Source organism: Elephantulus edwardii, unplaced genomic scaffold, assembly GCF_000299155.1.
Source record: "Elephantulus edwardii isolate Elephantulus edwardi_28Jun2011 unplaced genomic scaffold, EleEdw1.0 scaffold00651, whole genome shotgun sequence".
Classification (NCBI taxonomy): domain Eukaryota; kingdom Metazoa; phylum Chordata; class Mammalia; order Macroscelidea; family Macroscelididae; genus Elephantulus; species Elephantulus edwardii.
In genome coordinates this window covers 38,836-51,388 of record NW_006400401.1, presented here as the reverse complement: position 1 = coordinate 51,388, position 12,553 = coordinate 38,836, and the positions used below count along the sequence as shown (strand labels likewise).

Here is a 12,553-nt window from a genome sequence, read left to right as displayed (position 1 = left end):
CTTCTCAGAGTCAGACACAGCTTGTTGTGATCCACACAGTCAAAAGCCTTTGCATAGTCAATGAAGCACAGATAGACAGTCTTCTGGTATTCTTTGCTTTCTGCTAAGATCCATCTGACATTAGCTATAATATCCCAATATCCCCAGTACCATGACCTCTTCTAAATCCAGCCTGCACATCTGGCAGTTCTCTGTTGACATATTGTTCCAAATGCTTGTGGATAATTTTCAGCACTTGATAGAACAAAAATAATAAAACTTTTAATTAGGCTCAACCAGCAGAATCTTTGGTATACACATCTCAAAATGAACCAAGTCCAAGTTTTGGCCCTGAAATGTCAATGCTGACCACGCAGCACCCTCTAGTGGCCTGGCCAATTTGTTTTTGTTTTTTTTTAAATCTAAGTGTCATTGAGTAGAAACTGAGGGGGAAACCCTCAAGCAGTTTTCCAAGGCTGTACATGCTGTGAGTGTATTTCCCACGCAGCAACCGGTGGATTTGAACCGCTGGAGAGGTGCAACCTTTTGGTTATTAGCACAACTCCCTAAGGTCGAGGCCACCAGAGCAGTAGAAAAGTACCCAAAAATACAGGAAGGTTACGGACATTGGATATTTGGACAGTAGGTGCTGGAAGTCTAGATATAGGAGGGGGAAAACCTACCAAAAGGCCTCACTCTCAACGCAGATTGTCCTACTGGTGTGCTCCCACAATTAGAGCAGCTCAATGCAACGTTCCATGAAAGCCAGTCCGTTTCACCACAGTGTGCTTTCAAAAACTGGACTCTGGTAACATCTTCTTAGGGCCTAAGGAGAGTGTGTGGTACTTGACCCTCTGCAAAGCATCATGAGCAGTCTGATCCCCAGGAATGTTGCTCTGAGAGCCACCCTGTGTGCTGACCAGAGCAGGCCTGGCTTTCCAGGTCAACCTTAAGGAGCTGGGCACAGAGTGCACATGCCTCTCCAGGGTGCCTGGCACTGGACTCTCTCTGACCTGCAGGGAAACAGTGCCAGGTCCCCAGGTCCGCTCTGCATCAATGCCCCTGAGGACGCCTGGAGGGAAACCTCTGCCCGGTCACCCTCCTCTTGGTTTCCTTCTTAAAAAACATGGATCTCAGGAGTGTGAACATGCGCTGTTGGGATGTGTCTGTCTCCAAGTGCCTCTCCTCAGCATTAGCCTTCTTCATCTTGGTGCCTGGATTCCTGGATTGTCCTTACTATATCTAGATAAGCCTACAGCACTGGGCGGCTCCTTGGGCAAGGACACACTGCTGACATTTCTCAGATGGCCCCTAGCAGTGCAGTTTCAGACCTCTGGCCCTCGGCCTGGGTCGACTTCACACTCTCCACTGAGGACGCTACAGTGATGGGCAAGTCCCACCTCCTGGGCAGTCTCATGACCTGGTTTGGGATTTCCTTTCCTTTCCTTGCAGCATTTAGGCCTTCTGAGTGTCCAGAGACTGGACAGTGATTGGGGTGAGCTGAGGGGAACACACTGGCTCTCACACTCCCTTCATTGTCCCTGTGGACAGTGACGATTGGCCTCGGTATCACTGGCCTCTCTTCCCCACCCAAGGCACCAGTCAGCAGTGGGACGAAGGACTGACTTGTGGATCGGGGTCTCCGTCTGGACTCCAATTACTCCACTAGCTCCCCGGAGGCCCTTCGGCCTGCTTTCCCCCTGTTTCCAAAAGACCACCACAGGGGCATGGTCTTGAAGGCCCCATGCTTGGCTCAGAAGGAGGCGGGTTCCTTCATGCTGATGCTTTGAACTCAGATGCCCTGTGACAACAGCATGGACTCCAGTCCTGCTGAAAAAGATGGCAAGGCATGAGTATCCAGAGAACGCCGTTTGGGGAAGTGTGACTCCCACGATGCTGTTCATCTGGTAGATGTCCGCTGTGCACCTGTTGTTAGATCTTGTCCTGAGCAAGGGGCCCTGCGTGGCTAGGACAGGTTGATGACCTAAAGTCTGGCAGTCGGTATGAACAATGCAGCGCCCCAGAAAACCTAGAGACCAGCCTCCAGAAAGATTAAAGCCAAGAAACCCCAAGGGGCATTCTACTCTGCAACATCGGTGAGTCCTGTGAGTGCCCCTGGGATCAGGAAAGCACGTTATTCGTGTTTGTTGGGATTCTACACATGAGGAGCTGGTGGCTCGGGGTCTGGGTGGCACTTCCCTTCTGATGCACCTCACATAGATTCCCCCATCTGTCAGTGGAAGCTTGTGTGTTGCTAGGACACTCACTGGTTTCAGTGGAGCTTCCAGATCACAATGAACTAGGAAGAAAAGTCTCCTCCTTCTTCCTCCTAAAACTGACTCCAGGGGGATGGCAAAGTAGTCAGATAAGCAACCTGCAGCTTTTCCTGTAGGGTCACAAAAAGTTTACCAAAATTCCCAATCAAGGGCAATTTTGAGCATCCTGTAATTTAGGGTAAATTATTGAGAGCAAGGTCGGGCATGAAGGAGCGTGAAGGCACATGAGGACCTGGTAATCTGTAATCAGCATCGTCACCCAGCCAGGCAGGGCTTACCTCCCACAAAAGAGAAGGAGAGAAGTCCTACCACCATTAGGGCATCCACTCCAGAGAGGTCAGGAACTCAACCTCCCACTGCTTGCAGACAACTGCCTCAGTGAACTTCCATCTGACCGGACAGGATGCAGGGAGTCCCCAGGAACACCCTACTTTAACCGCAAGTAGGCCATCACCATGCTGAGCCCAGGGAGGGGACATCCCTGCACTCAATAAAAGCATTTTCAATTGCTAAAAGCATTTTCAATTGCTCCCTGAAAAGCTCAGAGGGTTGGGACTCGTTACTTTCTACTCCCACAGAAAGAGCAGCCCCTTTTTGGAAAAAGTATGTTCACTGTCATCACTAAAGTTAGGGTCTGGCTTACATCATAGTTTTACAGCCAGCCCCCAAACCTGTGATCTCACAAGGACACTGGCAGGTGCTGACCGGTGGGCAAGGCAGGGACTCACAGGGAGAAGCCCAGGTCACACTCAGAGACAGCAGGAGGTCTGAGTCCCCACCCTGAGGACCTGCTTGACAGCTGACGCCAGCCAAGCAGACATCACCCTGTGCCCTCCCCAGGAATGGTGGTGGATCCACGGTACGTTTTCATTGGCTGACTTTAAGAAGGATTTACCCGTCCTTTCTTCATAATCTGTCTGAATCTAGAAGCTCTGCTGAAACCTGTTAAAGGCAATGCTGCGGTTAGGTGCTGTACAGTCAAGTATGACCCACAACACTACCATGAACAGCAAATCTGGACCCTATCTTTAACTGTACCATCCTCACAATCTCTGACATAAATTAACCCATAGCTGCATTCACCATGTCAGTCCACCTGGTGGAGGGTTTTCCTCTCTTAACCAGACCTCACCTTTCCAAACATGATGTTCCCCTCCAAGTAACAGCCTATTCTAGCAACATGCTCAAAGTATGCGAGATGAAGCTCTATCATTTTTGCCTTCAAGGAGCACTCTGGCTGCACCTTCTCTAAAACATATGTTTGTTCTTTTGGCAGGCCATGGGACTTTCAGTACTCTTCTCTAACACCACAGCTCAGAGGCATCAATTCTTCTGTCATCCTTACTCTTTGTCCAGCACTTGTAGGTGGAGAAAGACCTCCCCACGCTCTGGATAGGTTTGATGGACAAAAACACATCCCCAGACACACTCTAGACAATTCTTGACCTCCACTATCACAGAAAGCATGACTAAAGCTCCCAGGCAGGAAGAACAAGTGACCATTTTGTGAAAAGGACCAGCTTTGGGCTTCTCACCTGTAACCCTGTGGGCCTGGGAAAAGATGCCATTCAAGACACCAGCAGCAGCCAAGCTGCTGTTCACGCAGAGAAGAAAGGAGATACTTGGGTTATGGGGGGATTCAGAGAGTCCCCAGCCTGAGAAAGAACTATGAGCAAACACGAACAAATCAAACCAAGACGTCCAGACTGGAGGTGGCAATGCGTGAATGAGCATGTCAGTTCACATGCAGTCACCCAGCATGGACGTGGGCAGGTGGATAGAAGGTGGAAGCAGGCTGAGTCACTGTGCTCAGACAGGGACAGCATCACCTGGGGCTGACAAAAGCTATAGTGCCGAGTGTTGCTGTTGTTACTGTGGTTGTTAGGTGCCACTGAACGGTGCTGACTTACAGGGGCTGATGCACAATAGATTAAACGTCGCCTGGTCCTGTGCCACCCTCACGATCTCTTACGTGCTCTACTTTATTGTGGGGTGTGGGGGTTCTCAAACAGAGAAGCGGGAGAAGGGGCAGAGCAAAGGACTCGTTTTGTGGGAAAAGCCAAGGTAAGAGTAATGGCATGGGGTACTGTCTTGGCGACATTCCCAGAGGAAGGAGCGGTGTTGAGGCCACCAGCTCCACCAGCATGATTCCAACTCACAGCCATCCGATCAGTGTCAGAGTGGAACTGCCCTGTGGGGTTTCAAGGCTGAGTTTCTGGCAATAGGTGAGCAGGCCTTTCCTCTGTGGTGCTCCTGGGTGGATGTGGGTCTCCAGCCTTTCCATCAGCAGTGGGCTCATTAACTGCTTGCACTGCTCAGAAGTCCTCAGGGAAAAGACCTGGCCACTTAACGTGCAGAACAGATGAAAAGTGTGTTTGTGTATAAATACTGGGATTCAGAAAGTGACAAGTGCAGGACTTCCAAATGACAAAGGAGAATAAAGGCAACGTCAATCTAAATACAAAGGTGCACCTGATGCAGGCTATAGTTTCTCAATTACTTGTTATGCTTCAGAGAATTGGACAATGACTAAGGATGACAGAAGAAGAACAGATGCCTTTAAGCTGTGGTGCTGGAGAAGATCTTGAACATACCATGGACTGCCAAGGAAACAAAGAGGTCTGTCTTGGAGAGGGTGAAACCAAATCTCTCCTTGGAGGCTAGGATTTTTAATCTCTGCCTCACTTACTTTGGGCAAGCGGCCAGGAGAGACCGGTCCTTAGAGAAGGACATCTTGCTCAGAAGAGTGGATGGACAGCACAGGAGAGGGAAACTCCGAATGAGATGGAATTGAAACAATAACTGGGACAATGGGGGTTGATGTGTCAGAATTACTGAGATTAGCTCAGAACAGGGAAGGGTTCTGAGCTGCTGTACATAGGGATGCTATACATCGCAGGCAACTCAACCAATAACATTCTATTACAGGTATGGAAGAGGAGTGGCATCCACTTCCTAAATAACATGCCTTCAGAAACTCTATGAACTTTGATAAATGTCGATAGTTGTAGAGGGGCAACACGCCTTTTCTTCATAGGATCACAATGAGTTGTGCTCAACTGGGTGGCAATTAACAACAACAACATGACAATATGACTAAAAGTGGAAAAATAAGGAAAAGGAAAAGAAAATGTCTACTTTTCCCCCTTGAAATCAAGTTTGGACAATTATTACATCAGTTACGAACAGGCTGACTTCTCTCATTATAAGGCAAATGGACACTGAAATATTTTCACTTTATAAAAAAACAAGCATCTCATATTTTTAAAAAATCAGCAAATGCTGCTGTCTGGTTCTAACCCTGTCCAGAATCTGAACCTCTCTTAGCCTGAAATTTCTCCCCCTCATCACAACAGCAGCCTCCTAACAGGTGTTCTTGCTGCCACCCTTGCACCTCCTAGGATGTATTCTCCACTCTTGTTTGAAACAGAGAAAAAAGATCCTTTCCTGCTCAAATCCCCCAACAGCTCTCCACTCTAATTAACCATGCTTTCTATTGCAACCCGCCTGCCTCCTGCCCTTCTGCTCACTCACTCAGCTCTGGCCATGACTGGCTTCATTCTCTCCTCACACACTTCTTTTACTCACTCACAGCTCAGAACCTTCACTGTCAGTATTCCCTCTGCCTGGAATCCAGACTTGGACTCATTCTCTCTCCTCCTCGCTCTTTATCTCCAGGTCTCTGCCCGTCTGTGACCTCCACAGAATCTTCCCGGGGGAAACATTACACTCCATCTACAGGGTCCTCTGAATCCCTCTCTTCGATCCTGGCTTCAGCATCAACTTCCCTGATTATTTTCAGCCCTAAGCATGGTTTTCAGTCATAATCCCTCCTCATTTGCTTTCTTACGTGTCATGTCTCGAGGACATGGGTTGCCACAGTGACGATAACAGTGGGTTTGTACATGGTGGACATCATGAGGATGGTGCAGGACAGGGCAAGGGACAGACTTTTATTCACAGTGTTGCTGAATCAAAGCTGACTCGATGGCACCTAACAACAACTTTGGAATGCAAACCCCACAAGAACAGAGAAAGAGCAGGTCTGTGGCCGGAGAGAATAGGGGAAGACCTTATTTGAGAGTTGAACCTCACTAATAACTGATTCTTAATGTTGTTGTTGATGTTATGTGTCATTAAGTTGGGAATGAATGAGACACAGCTGACCCTCCAGTGGGTTTTCAGGGGCTAAAATTACACCAGAGGTGATTGAAACATTGTTCTCCTGAGGATTTGAATGGTCAAACTGGTGGATTTGGGTGGGTAGCACAACTCCATACACACTAGGCCACCAGAGCTCTCTGATTCTTTATACCCAAAGCTGTAAAACGGAGACACTTTCTTAAAATGAGAAATAACTGAGAGCTTTTGTAGAAAAGGACAGTGAATTTAGCAATTTTGACCAACTTGGTAAATGTACCCTTTTCCTGATGGAAGTGGCTGTTTGTGAAGACAGGTGAGTCGGGCATGGGAGGCAGAGAGGGGCAGGGGGTAGAGCTCCAGGACCTCATGCTTCCCCTGGTGCTGCCATTGTTGCTGCTGAGCCTCAGGAGCCAGTGATCAGACAGGGAGGAGCTAGTGGAGCCTGCAGGGGACACAGATGGCAGGGAGACCACAATGAGAGCTGGCCCCATTCACACCCAAACCCCCAACTCAGAGCCCTGGAATCAAGAGAATTACAAAAGAATTGCACAATAACACACTAACCTGTCACTGATCAAACCCCAGGTTGGTACCAAAGGTTAATTAACCCATTCAGCTGCTAAGGAAAAGATTTGAGTTCACCTGAGGCACTTTAGAATGAAGGCCTCGCAACCTGCTTATGAAAAACCTTTCTCTGAAAATCCTCTGGAGCACAAGTCTCCCCTGATGCACGTGGGGTCATCAAGAGTTGAGTCAAGTCCACAGTAACGGGTCTGACCTGCACCTAGTTGTTCATGTGACTGAGCCTGACAACCGAGGGAGGCCGTTTGAGCACAAAAAAAGGCACTCAGGCTGCTGGTCACCGAAATGCTTTCAAGAAATGACTTGTCACCAGTAATCAATGGGGCATCTTTTCCATCCTTCTTCTGACAATCATTTTCTGTTAAAGAAAGCCGGACTTTGCTTGTGGTTTGATTTACACCTGTCAGGGACTCTTAGTTTTATTTTACTATTTTTCCAGATATGTTTGGGAACAAAATATAAGTATGAAAGAAAAAAATGTCCCTTCTTCTCAAAGTAGGCTGCTTTGTGGAGTGAAACAAATCACACAGGAAGGTCATGTTTAGACCTTCTCCCCACCCCACACCCAGAGGACTTTATAATCTAATGAAAGTATCATTGGATGTGGTAAAGCAGCTCCATGTCCTAGAAAAGGCCCCGCCTCACTCCACCTGTCTCTCTCCAGAAGGACCAGAGCGGGTGCCCTTATCTATTCCGCTGTGGTGGAGCCGATGTGGCTCACAGCGGCCCCACACGTCACAGCAGCACTGGGCTCCAGAGTCTACACTGGCTCATTGTAATCCCTCCCGCCATCCAGGGAACTCCTTAGCTTATACTGATGGTTTCATGAAATCTGGGCTGAAATGCATAGGACTGGGAATATAGAATTCCACATTGCCAAGCGTCACCTCAGGTACAAATGATGACTTTTTTCAGATTTCAATGTGTCCACACACATCCTTGCAAACAGGAATCTGGGCTGCGGCCTAGGACCTCTACAACAACAACTGGCCCCTCGTCTCTGACCCTTCCCTGCCATGCATCCTTCATGTTTGAGGGAGCATCTTACCATTTCCTTACATGACTTCCCAATTTCCTCTCTCCTACCTCTCATGGAGCTGCTGGCCGACCAGGGAGGGATGCTGTTTCGCTTCTGATAAAACAGAATGTAAGCCCCTCGGGTGTTGACCTCATCCTCTCGCAGCGGCTCCACCGCGCTGTCATCGTAGCTGTACCACTGGCCGTCCACAGAGTTCCGGCAGTAGGCTGCAAAAGCCAAACCCCGAGCCTCAGTGATGGGAACCAGACAGATAGGGAGCTGCTCACCAACACACAGAGGAAACACAGACCTGCTTGCGAGCAACAAGAAGTCAGCCTGTGTGTGGCCACAGGTGAACTCTGGGATTGAAAATGATCCGCCAATTATGCTGCCCTGGTCTCACTGATCCATTCCTATGTTCTTTTAAATCAAAGGCTTATTTTGTAGCTCTTGCTTGGTGAACATCTCCAATAGAAGGGAGTCACATATCATCCAGCCAGAAATTCTGTAATATCCCTCTCTTTCTTGAGAGAATCTTCCAAGTGCACATCTATATTACTTACATAATCAAGTATAACCAAATGCACATAAACATTGTAAAGTTCTCCTTAAAAGTAGAATAGTCTTTGTTGTTGTAGAATAGAATAGTCCATGATGCATTAAATACAATGAGAACAACTATTCTTCAAACATTTGTTTTGTTTGTGTTTGTATATGTAGACAGTCCCTATTATCACTATTTACAACGAAGCATATTTATGACTTTCTGATCTTGTTTTGCTCTGATTCTTTCCATGTCTGGTCATCAATAATGTGCACCACCTATGACACTGTGGCCTAATTTGCTGATGTTATGATTCTCAGATGTTTACTCACAGATGTTCAATGTCGTGATTTATGAAACTACTGCTAACACAAGGCAATCATTTTTAAATGAGATAGTTGGCTTATGTCATAACTGGCTTCAAAAGGACTCCCTACTCACCCTCCGGACTGCAGGCGGGTGGGCTCGGGGGGAGGAACCGGGACTGCTATGGCCATGTGTTAAAATCCTTCATAAAGAAGAAAGATCTTAGGCAACATGATGGATTCAGAAGCTCATGAAAAGAGGCCACCAATCCTGACATCTTCAAAACAAGATATATCATCACCTCACATTACCAATGTTGGTCAAATGAAGCATTACCTTTGTGGCTGCTGTGCAGCTTTCAATAACATTGTGATCACATTTCCCATGCAGAAGGTCCTCTTTTGACAACAGCTCTATGGCATCAAAACCAGGGACGCAATCCTTCAGTTGAGGAGGGATGGACTCCAAAACTTGTATCGAGGAATTCTTTCCCCGTTAATGCAGAAGACAACTACGCTGGCTCTGATGTTTGGTCTGTATGAGGATCTATCCTGTCTTCTCCGCGGACACGTCACTACCCCAGAGTTCGCCATTTGTAGCCTGGCCGCAATGCTTGCAGGGACAACAGAAGCCATTTTCACTCCACTAGAAAGAGTTCAGACAAGACCACAAGCATCATGACAAATTTACAAACACTTATCAGGCTTTCAAGGCACTAAAATGCTATGGGATTGAAGAGTATTATCGAGGCCTGGTGCCCATTCTTCTCCGCAACGGATCGAGCAATGCCCTGTTTTTTTGGCCTTCGAGGCCCCTTTAAGGAGTCCCTGCCTGCTGCAAAGTCTCACAGTGCTCACTTGGTCAATGATTTCATCTGTGGAGGCCTACTAGGTGCCATGTTGGGATTCTTGTTTTTTCCAATTAATGTTGTAAAGATCCGCATGCAGTCTCAGATTGATGGGGAATTTCAATCTTTCCACAGGATTTAAAAAAAAATCTGGCTAGAACGGGACAGGAAGTTGGCAAATCTTTTCAGAGGTGCCCATCTGAATTACCACCAGTCCCTCATCTCTTGGGGCATAATCAATGCAACATACGAGTTCTTGTTGAAGGTTATACGAAAGAAAGCATCAGTTACGTAAGTGCCACTTATCAGCTGACCAGACCTAAGAAGAAAATGGCTTGGTCTGGTTTGGTGTCAGAAGTCCAGGGCACCATGAATTAACGGGCAAAGCAGTTTTCCTCATGCACCAACAATAACAGAATAAAAGGTTTGAATAGAAAATGTAAAGGTTTTTGTTTTTTCCTATCATTACCTGGGAGTGTTAGGCTCTTGGTCTGATTAATAGCTGTCTCTTGGTTGATGATCTTTTACAGGGAACCTGATAGCCAAGATAAAAGACTGGTTTGATTATTGTTTTTTCCAAAAATATGCTTCTAAACCTCTGTATTAAAATAAAGTGGCCATGACTAGCTGGAGAAGAGACTTTCATTAGCTGGTAACTTCTCAGGCTTATTTTTTGTTACTCTATTGTTTCTCTGCATCCTCATTAAACTTGAGAGCATATACATAGCAGGACAAAGGAGTAGAACCAAGAAGAAAAACCACTTCATAGGCACAGGCTTTTTATGGTGAACTGCACTTATTAGCTTTTAAGCTTAAGGACCTCTTGAAATAGTCACTTTTTCTGTTGAGACTCGATAGAATCCGGCAGCTAAAGTTTCTGTTTTGCTTTCTAAGTTTGTCTTTTTAAGTGTTAACTTTAAACTCTTCCAAAATTCTCTTGTGTTGATTCCACTTATTGTATTGCCAAAAGACAAAGAGACTAAAGTTTTGTTACAGGAATCCCATCATGTTGAGTTCTGTACTAACTGCTTGTGGAGCAAACTGTTTCTCTCTCGCACTGACTTACTGGTGCCAACTCATCAAGGAGCTTTGGGTTATTTCGTTCATTTTTCCTGTGGACAGTTAGGGGCTTTTAAAACCTCCCTCCCCTGAATCATGAATGTTCAAGCAGCTTGTTCTCTTGAAAGACAAAAACTTTTATCTCAGTGAGAGCCCTGGGGGGTTTGGTTTTCTTGCTTCTCGGTGATTTCCCTTTTCTGGTGTCTGAATGTTACAGGAGGAAAACCCAAAGCTACTCAGGACAGTGTCCACACAGGGTTACCAAGCCTTCCTTCACTCTTGGAAATAGAGATAACTATTAGGATTTGACATTTTAGAAACCACATTTTAACAACTGTGCTATATAGTAGTGAGTTTGGGATTATAAAATCTGTAACAAGATTTTTGAAAGTTACGTTAAATTCAGGTATTTGTAACACCCAGGTAGCACACTCGTGGCTTACCTGACACAAACAAAAACTTATTTGTCAAAGGAAGCCGTTTTTAGCACCTCACCCTACCCCACTGCCAGGTATATAATGGAAAAAAGGTGAATACAATGATTGAAAAATAGCATCACATAAGAAGCATCTTGAGGGGAAAATGGTTTACTGATCTTTTTTAAAAACCCACTTGTGTAAATATAGGTAAGACTGTTTTCTAGCATCTGGCATTGTATAGATTTGTTTCTCTCCATCGCTTCATTTTTCTGGGTAACTGTGAGTATTGCATATACCCACCAGCACAAAATCAGGGCCTCAATCATGAGTTTATTCTGTAGGCAGATAGTAAAAAAAAAAAGGATTTCCCTCCAAATGCAGTGTGGCGCATTAAAGTGAACACTCCCAGCTGGTAAGGGTGAGGCGGTCCTCAGGCTTAGCAGAGATGAAGCTGAGCGGCTTTGCTGCATCTCGACTTGAGACCGACACGGTAGGAACGGCACTTTGCCATAGAAACCAAGGTGCGGAGTTAGAGTTTCTAAAACCAGTGTGACACCAAATAAGTGCTAGCAGCGTCCTTTGACCTAGCGTCTGACCTGAACGAGGAGGAGGATGCTTTGGGCCTGACCCCCTCACATGAGTCAGTCCCTCAGTGGTCGTGGATGGCAGGTTAGGCCCTGGCCCTGGAACAGACTCCTTTGGGGCATTTGATTTTCAGGGCTTCCTTTTGTCTTTACACTCCATGCAGGTGATACAAATCTAAAGCACTCTGTAATATACAAGTGAAGTAAATTCTAAGAATGCTTTATGCTGTGTCAAATATATATGTGATATTGAAAACAATAAATATTTTCACTGATTTAAAAAAAAAAGGACTCCCTGTCTTAGGGTGGTAACTAGCTGTACATTTTTATATACAAACTCTCCCACACACACTCGTGCATATAAATGGAGGTGCATTCTGGGTCATGATACAGGACAATTAATCATTTAGATGGCTTGTTTAGATAGGTGGTATTTTATTTTACTTCATTTAAAATTTATGACATACTGAATGGGGGAGTAGTTTTTTTAAAACTATCTATCAACTGATGGCAATTAGAAGGAACCTTGGGGGGTTAGTGGTGTAGTGTGCTAAGTGTTGAGCTGCTAACCAAAAGGCAGGTGGTTGGAATCCACCAGCCACTGTGTGGAAGAACAATGGGCAGTTTTCCACCCCGTTATGGATTTCACATGCAAGCAAGATTCTACTGAAGATTATCCAAAAACGTTTAGAACAGCACATCAGCAGAGAACTGCCGGAAGTCCAGGCTGGGTTTAGAAGGGGTAGTGGTACTAGGGATATTGTTGCTGATGTTAGATGGATCTTGGCTGAAAGCA

General features: G+C 46.1%; 2 pseudogenes; one reads left to right on the top strand and one right to left on the bottom strand.

Annotated features, from left to right (window-relative positions):
- Positions 1-1,279: 1,279 nt before the first annotated feature.
- On the bottom strand, positions 1,280-9,039 carry LOC102845583 (annotated as a pseudogene).
- A 28-nt stretch (positions 9,040-9,067) lies between these two features.
- LOC102845170 lies at positions 9,068-9,986 on the top strand (annotated as a pseudogene).
- The last annotated feature ends 2,567 nt before the right edge of the window (positions 9,987-12,553 follow it).